This window comes from Salvelinus sp. IW2-2015, linkage group LG20, assembly GCF_002910315.2.
Source record: "Salvelinus sp. IW2-2015 linkage group LG20, ASM291031v2, whole genome shotgun sequence".
NCBI classification, from domain to species: Eukaryota; Metazoa; Chordata; class Actinopteri; order Salmoniformes; family Salmonidae; genus Salvelinus; species Salvelinus sp. IW2-2015.
This window is the reverse complement of record NC_036860.1, coordinates 40,351,188-40,359,584: the sequence shown is the minus strand read 5'-3', so window position 1 is coordinate 40,359,584 and position 8,397 is coordinate 40,351,188. Positions and strand designations below refer to the sequence as shown.

The 8,397-nt window shown below is 50.7% G+C and overlaps 1 pseudogene; it reads left to right on the top strand.

Annotated features, from left to right (window-relative positions):
* LOC111979973 (histone deacetylase 4-like) overlaps positions 1-8,397 on the top strand; it is a 44,761-nt pseudogene that overhangs the window by 35,448 nt on the left and 916 nt on the right.

Here is an 8,397-nt window from a genome sequence, read left to right as displayed (position 1 = left end):
GTGGCGGGACTTTATTAAACATCAATACCACAATCTATTACTAGGTTCGGTTGCGCAGAAATATAAGTAAACAGAATACAGGGTCTTACCTGCAACACCTCTACACAGATCAAACAAGTCTGCCGTACTTTCGTGCTTCGTAGATGAACGGGACTTTATTTGTTCTTATCTAATCGCTTTCTCTCTTTTCTTCTTCCCTGATTCTGTCTCATCTTTCATGTGACATGGTTTGGGGGGAACCCACCCTCTTAAAGGATAGAATCACCAAATCACTTTAGTTGCCAGGTATACATCAGTTTACCAATCAGCGCATGACAGGCTTGTAATGAGTTACCTCAGTCTTCCAAAACTAGTGTTAGGAAACCCAGTGAGACTATTACAGAAGCATTTTCAAAAACAATTCAGTAATAACATATAGAGTATGCCACAACAGTTCTATCTTAAAAACACTTCTATTACTGACCCCGGTTCTCCAGGTTTTGGGGGGGGAAAAAACTCCGGTCCAGCAGCAATGGCGGGTCAACATTCCGGCCTCTTCCCTCAGCCCCCACTACCTAGGCGTGCCCCCTAGTACTACCTGGCTACGGAGGCGCAGGGGCACCGGCCCACTTACTGCAGCACTGGTTGGTCCTGCTTCGCAAACAGGACTGCGCGCACACGCGGCCCCTACTGGCAGGTGGACGCACGTTAGAAGGTACTTTGGTGCCAGAACACACACACAGTGCTCCAGCCCTACACTGGCTTGCCTTTTCCTAAGCAGATAACCCCCCCTCCTTCTACTTGAACGACTTCCTCTTCATCAATCTTCTATTAAGCCAGGGTCAATGACGAGAAGAGAGCATTGTGCCCACCGGTTGACGCCAAAAAGGACAACACACTCCACTTGACTCATCTGTTTCCAGTCTTTTTCAGCTGAACAGTTGGAGCTAACATGACTTGTACCACGCACAGCCTTTGGAACTTGAGAATGGGGCTCCTTTTTTGCAACATGAGAAGTTCTTCTGCCAGCTTGTTAGTACTGTGCTCTATTAAGCTCCATCTCCATTTCTGTGTTTGCATTAACAGAGCCCAGTCTACTTGCGGATCATTTATTGCCTGGGACCACTTGTTTGTTGGTCAGGCATGTGTATCCATCCTACTCAAGCCATACCCATCGCGTGCTGTCATTTCCCAACAGTTGTACGCCCTCCCAGTTCTCCCGTCATCCCACAAGTCTGCGGGGGCAGCCCGTACCCCCTGGGTCGGACCCAGTCTCACCCCACTATTGCCCCAGCAGACGCCAGAGCCCCCCATACAGACCCGTGCAGCAGCTGGTCGGTCCAACAAGCACACAACCAATCTAGTTCCTGATGAAACATCAAACAGCAGCTTCCACAGCAGACTACAACATCCAACAAGTACCGAGAGAACCAGAGAAAGCGGTAGGGGGGACTGTGCGCGAGAAACAGTTGGGGATGGGCAGCCGGATGAGGGGTAGTGCGCTCGAGGAATCATGGGGGGAGCGGTGAGGGGGAGGGGGGCCACACGAAACAGTGGGAGGGCCAGCTGGAGGGGGGGTGGCGACGGAAACAGGTGGGGAGGATCTGTGTGACGGGCCGTGGCGATCCGTACATCGGGAGGGAGCGTGAGTGGGGGTGTGCAAGAACAGTGGGGAGGAGCCGGTGACGGCAGGAGCGATGCCAAGGGAACGGTTCTGAGGCTGGCGGGAAGAGGACAACGGGCGAGGGAGAGTGTAGGAGGAGAGGGGGCGTTAGCGCGTGGTGAGGGAGGAAGGAGGACGGGAGGCTATAGCTTGGAGTCTAATGTTAATGAAGTATGTGCAGTTGCTAAAGGGCAGACTGTCCTACTACCTCCCCACACCGGCCATGGCAAACAAGCGGATACCCACTGCCACATAATCGGCTCTATTCAGGAACTAGGTACGCTGTGCTGTTTCTGTGACGCGTTTGTTCTCTCTCTCCGATGATAACAAGGGATTCTCTTTTGTATCATCAGTTCTTATGCCCTTAGGTACATCCCCACTGCAAATAAGAGTATCACCTTCAACTAAATTTAATCATACGTTTTCTCAACCAATCAAATGTTCCCTCAGTTTTTCTTAGTGTTTATCTCTGACCAGCAGTAGATCTAATACTGTATATAAATAATCTGTCAAGAGCATAGATGGGCTTTGAAGGTCCAGATGTCGGAAACGCTCTATCAGTATGACTTGATCACAGGCCATTTAAGGCTGTATTACTGTACAGGGTGCTATTATCATCATATTGCTTACATGAAAGCACACCTTCCCCGAGGTTCACTGCACATCGCCGTGTGCATCTAGAGCATGCTGGTTCGAGTTCGCAGCTCATGTCGGCAGCCAGGTCCCGCGACGGAGACCTCATGGCGGCGCACAACTTGCCCAGGTTGTTCCGGTTAGGGTGAGCGTCCATTGGCCGGCCAGGGTGTCCTTGTTCCATCGCGCTCTGCGAACTCCTGTGGCGGGCGCGTGCAGTCACGCTGATTCCCACCGACACTTGGTCTGTGCGCTGCTTCCGGGCTTAGTCTGGCAGTTATGTGTCAATAAGCAGTGCGGCTTGGTCTGGGTCGGTTTCAAGACGCACTGGCTGCTCATACCTTCGCCCTCCTTGATCCTATGGCAGTTGCAGCGAATGAACAAGACTGTACACTCACCATTGGATCACCACAAAAAATTTGAGACACAAACTTCAATAATAAAACAACCTCCAGCGTACTATATAGGAATAGGGAGCCCACTTTGGGGCGCCGCCTAGTCAAATGGTCGAGGAGAGGGGCTGGGTCCCCACCCTCTCTCTGAATTCACTGGATATATTTCCTCTCATCCGCTCTAATGTAAACAAGCCCATTTCAAGAATGAAGCAGATGTTAATAGTACAGTTCCTTCACCACGGTTCTGTCTTACAATGAAACGATACCCGTTCCCCTTAGTAACGCATTTAGATGGCAGGGAGTTCCCGAGGCTTGCCACACAAGTCAGAAAGAGCACAAAATATGAACAGGAAATACATCTATCTTAACAACAGTTTTGAAATGTTTTGGGCTTGCATTAATTTTCGTTCAATCCACGTTGAAGCATCAAACATTTCATGTGATTGAACTTTCCAGTAACTTCCCATAGATGAAAGAGACGGATGAGGCCAGACACATGAGAGCACACTCGCTCCACGCTGGAGAGCGACGACAGAGCAGCGTGCGCGAGAGCGACGAGACGAGCCTCCTATCCAGAGTCGAGAGCGAGAGAGAGAGGAAACGAGCTCGATCGAGAGATGAGCTGAGGGTATCCTTCCGTCCGCCCCGAGACTCCAGAGCGATATGAGAGAGAGAGTTGGAGATCAATGAGAGGAAGCTGTGGAGAAACAAGACGGGACGGGCGAGAGAGGGAGAAGAAGAGCGACCGGAGACGCGGGGAGCGGAGAGAGACGATGAGCATGGAGGGGAGACGACGATGAGAGGAAGAGAGACCAGGAGAGCACCGAGAGGCGCGCGCTGACGAGACGGTGTGGGACGAGAGAGAGTATGGGTGCGAGCACAAGAGAAGGCACGAGAGCGCGATCGAGCTGACGAGAGTACGAGGAGCAGAGACTGAGAGCCGAGCGACGGCCGCACGGAGCAGGACTCTCTCCAACGACAGACAGGCGTTGAACGACTGACTGAGATGGATCGCGCAGAAGGGGAGACTGCTCAGGAGAAATCGGATACCTATCGCTTCTCTTTTTCCACCTCGCGCTTCAGACTGCTTGTGGTCGGATCGGCAGCGATACTCTAGCCAGAAAGTGACTTCCGCAAGTCAAGGGCACGACGAGAGAGCGAGAGAGCGAGAGGGAGAGCGACGAGCGAGAGCGAGATGAGGAGACGAGCGGGAGGAGCGAGAGGAGAGCGAGCGGGGAGAGAGAGAGAGAGCGGGAGGAGAGCGAGAGAGAGAGCGGAGGAGTAGCCGAGAGAGGCAAGAGCGGGAGCAGGGAGAGCGCGAGAGCGAGAGAGGGAGAGCGGGGGACGAAGCGGAAAGAGAGAGCGGGAGAGCAGATGAGAGGAGAGAGCAGAGCGAGAGAACGGGGAGAGAGGAGCGAGAAGATAGCTGAGAGCGAGAGAGAAGAGAAGAGAGGGAGGAGAGAGAGAGCGAGAGAGAGAGGGGAGCCGAGAGAGAGAACGGGGAGCGAGAGAGAGAGGGGGGAGCGAGAGAGGAGAGAGGGAAGGACGGAGGAGAGCGAGGAGAGAGGGGGAGGAGCAAGGGAGCGGGAGAGAGCGCGAGAGGGAGAGCGGAGAGAGGCAGAGGAGAGCGGGGAGAGGGAGAGCGAGAGAGCGAGAGCGGGAGAGCGAGAGAGGAGAGCGAGAGAGGGAGAGCGGGAGGAGGAGGAGGGAGAGAGCGACGAGGAGGCGAGAGCGAGCGAGAGAGCGGAGAGCGAGCGAGAGAGCGGCGAGAGCGAGAGAAGAGCGGGGAGAGCGAGGGGAGACGAGAGAGAGAGGGAGAGAAGAGAGAGAGAGGGGGAAGACGACGAGAAAGGAGAGAGAGGGAAGAGAGAGAGACAAGAGAGGGAGAGACGAGACAGAGGAGGGAGACAGAGAGGGGAGAGAGAGGGAGAGAGAGGGGAGGAGGAGAGAGAAGAGCGAGAGAGAGGCGAGAGGAGAGCGAGAGAGAGAGGGGAGTGAAGAGAGAGGGAGAGGCGAGAGAAAATAGGTAGAGGGCGCGAGTGAAGAAGGGAAAAGAGCAGCTTGTTTGTGGAGGAGGACGGGGATGAGGTAGCTGGCGAGGGTTCTGACCTCAACGCTGTTCCTCTTGCACCCTGCCACAGGCCCCGAGGCTGACAGCCTGCCAATAACACACACACACACACATATTAGACCGCAGTAAAATACATTGCTGTGTTTCAATTTCACCTGAATAGTTGTATCTGGAAGACTTTGCAGTGCAGACATTTTGCAGTGCAGACATTTGCAGTGCAGACATTTTGCAGTGCAGACATTTTGCAGTGCAACATTTCGCAGTGCACTTTTGTGTGAATGACTTATAATTGCACACTATTAATATGGATGAAAACAAAGTAGCACACTAGACATTTCCAAGTAGGCCTACTAAGTGACCGACACTGATGAATGCTTAAAATACAAATCACATGTCTACCCATTGTATACACACAGGAACACTTCAAGAGATGTTCCTCTGTACAAGTGGGATGACTGATTCATTTCCCTGGCACACACACTGTCCCCCTCTCTCTTTCATCCCTCCTTTTCTTTCCCTTTAACAAGCTTCATTTGGTTTTTCAACTCGTGCTCCAGACGTTTCCCATTGACCATTCAGTGTATGAGAACCTACACACTGAGTCTCTGGAGACAGAGAGGATCGGGGCTAATGGACCCCTGTCTCCGTGGACCCCTGACTCACTCACAGCCGTTATTACTAGTGATCTAGTTTCCCATTTCTGGCCAGTATGTGTTGGATAGGAGATGTGGAGCTCAGTGCACTGCTTTGTGGACAGCTTCCAGCAGCTTCCACTGACTTCCAAAGTCTTAAGGACACACACACACACCTCAATGTTAAATGTTGACCGCCACGTCTTAGTAAAGCGACATCTTTCCAGTATAGAACTCCTATACTACTACTGTTGTAACAACTGCAGTAACTACTGTATTACTACTGATTACTACTGTACTACTACTGTACTGCATATCATCAATGACTAGACGATGGATTGACCATACCTTCTCCTTAGATGTAGGGCAAGCCAGGGAGCCCACGGGGGCCGCCGCACCAGAGTCACCCGGAGAGACGGAGGAAGAGCTGAGGGAGCACCAGGCCCTCTCTCCCCAGGCGGAGGTTTCCTGTGGATCGCCATCAAACAAGAGCCCCCAGACCCCAGAAACCAGAGGAGGAACATGCAGCAGGACAACACTGTTCAGACAGTAGGAGGGAAGTGAGTTGAGAGAGGGCCGTACCTCAGGTCAATATGATGTGCTAGTGATTCATCCTACATCATACTTCCAGGGTCATGTCTTTTGAATAGGTTTCAAGATCTCATCAATTTATCATCCCATCAGAACTGTCAGTTCATCAGGCATGGACTCTACAAGTGTCAAGCGTTCCACAGGGAGCCTGGCCCGTGTTGACTCCAATGCTTCCCACAGTTGTTGCATGTTCTGGAGTCTCCTTTGAGTGGTGAACCATTCTTGATACACCATTGAGCGTTGACAAAACCCAGCAGCGTTGCAGTTCTTTACACAAACCGGCTGCTCCTGGCATCTACTACCATACCCTGTTCAAAGGCACCTTGAATCTTTTGTCTTGCCCATTCACCCTCAATTGCACACATACACAACCATGTCTCAATTTGCTCCCAGGCTTAAAAATCCTTCTTTAACTATTCTCCTTCCACTTCGTCTACACATTGAAGTGGATTTAACAGTGACATGAATAAGGATCACACCAACACCTGCTACTTTCACACCTCCTGCTCAGTCTTTGTCATGGAAAGACACATAGTTGTGATATACTCATGAACACCTGGCTATAAACTTGTAGTTCTCATGAAACGTGTGTAAACTTTCCGCTTCTTCTTGGCCCCAATATTGTTGAAACCGCTATATGTAAGTTAATTCTAATTCACTCGCAAACAAGTATACCTTTTTAATATATATCTTAAATGACTGCATTTTCATGACTTTGACGATGCAAATTTGAGGCTCATTCTCAGTGTACAAAACGAGCACTTTCATATCGGTATTAACTTGATGACACACACACACACACACACACACACAATTATCTCGTTTATCAGTAGTTGTGTTTATTGAATGATTCACTTGGGCAATAATATGCTATTTCCTGTCCCAGGATGCTATGTTTCTGACACAGAGTCCTTCTTTAATGAGAGGAAACCATGCATCTTTCAAATCCACTTACTCTCCTGCAGGTAGATGTCATGTGTTTCGGTTCACCTCACATAGCTTGACTGCCACCGTGTGGCCAAATGTTGTAAACACATTATAAAGAGCAGGTGATGTCACAATAGTCATCGGTGGCTGTGTGTCTGTTGCTATCATGCAATGTTGTTCTCTATCCCTCCTTTCTCTTTCCCCTCCCCCTTCTCTCTTTCTCTCTCTCCTTCTTTCCCCTCCTCTCTCTCCTCTCTCCTCTCTCTCCTCTCCTCCTCTCTCCTCCCCTCCTCCCTCTCTCTGAGCAGCAGGCCATGTTGTTGGAGCAGCAGAGAATCCACCAGCTGAGAAACTATCAGGCTTCCATGGAGGCAGCCGGTCTGTCAATCACCTTCCCAGGTCACCGCCCCCTCTCCAGGGCCCAATCGTCTCCGGCCTCCGCTTCCTCCTTCCCCATCTCTGTCCCGCCCCCTGAGCCTCTCACCAAACCTCGCTTCACCACAGGTTAGTAGTAATGCTCTTCTCTTTTAAGAGAGAGATGACTCTGACCATAAGAAACAAGATTCTCTGGTCTGATGAACCAAGATTGAAATCTTTGGCCTGAATGCCAAGCATCACGTCTGGAGGAAACCTGGCACCATCCCTACGGTGAAGCATGGTGGTGGCAGCATCATGCTGGGGGGATGATTTTCAGCGGCAGGGACTAGGAGACTAGTCAGGATCGAGGGAAAGATGAACGGAGCAAAGTACAGAGAGATCCTTAATGAAAACTCTGCTCCAGAGTGCTCAGGACCTCAGACTGGGGCGAAGGTTCACCTTCCAACGGACCAATGACCTTAAGCACACAGCCAAGACAACGTTAGGAGTAGCTTTGGGACTGAATGTCCTTGAGTATCCCAGCCAGAGCCTGGAATTGTACCCGATCGAACATCTCTGGAGAGACCTGAAATAGCTGTGCAGCGACGCTCCCCATCCAACCTGACAGGGCTTGAGAGAATCTGCAGAGAAAAATGGGAGAAACTCCTCAAATACAGTTTGTGCCAAGATTGTAGCGTCAACCAAGAAGACTTAATGCTGTAATCACTGCCAAAGATGCTTCAACAAAGTACTGGTAAAGGGTCTGAATACTTATGTAAATGTGATATTTCAGTTTTATTGTTAATACATTTGCAAAATTTCAAAAAACCTGTTTTTGCTTTGTCATTATGGGGTATTGTGTGTAGATTGACGAGGAAAAAATTTATATACAATTTTATAATAAGGCTGTAACGTAATAATGTGGAAAAGTCAAGGGGTCTGAATATTTTCGAATGCACTGTATTGATGATCCCTCTCTCTGCCCCTCCCTTCACACACGCCCTCCCCTGCAGGTTTTGGGTACCTGACGCGTCAGCTGATGACCCTGGCGGAGGGTCGCGTGGTGCTGGCATTGGAGGGAGGTCACGACCTCATGGCCATCTGTGACGCCTCTGAGGCCTGCGTCTCTGCTCTGTGGGCAAACCAGGT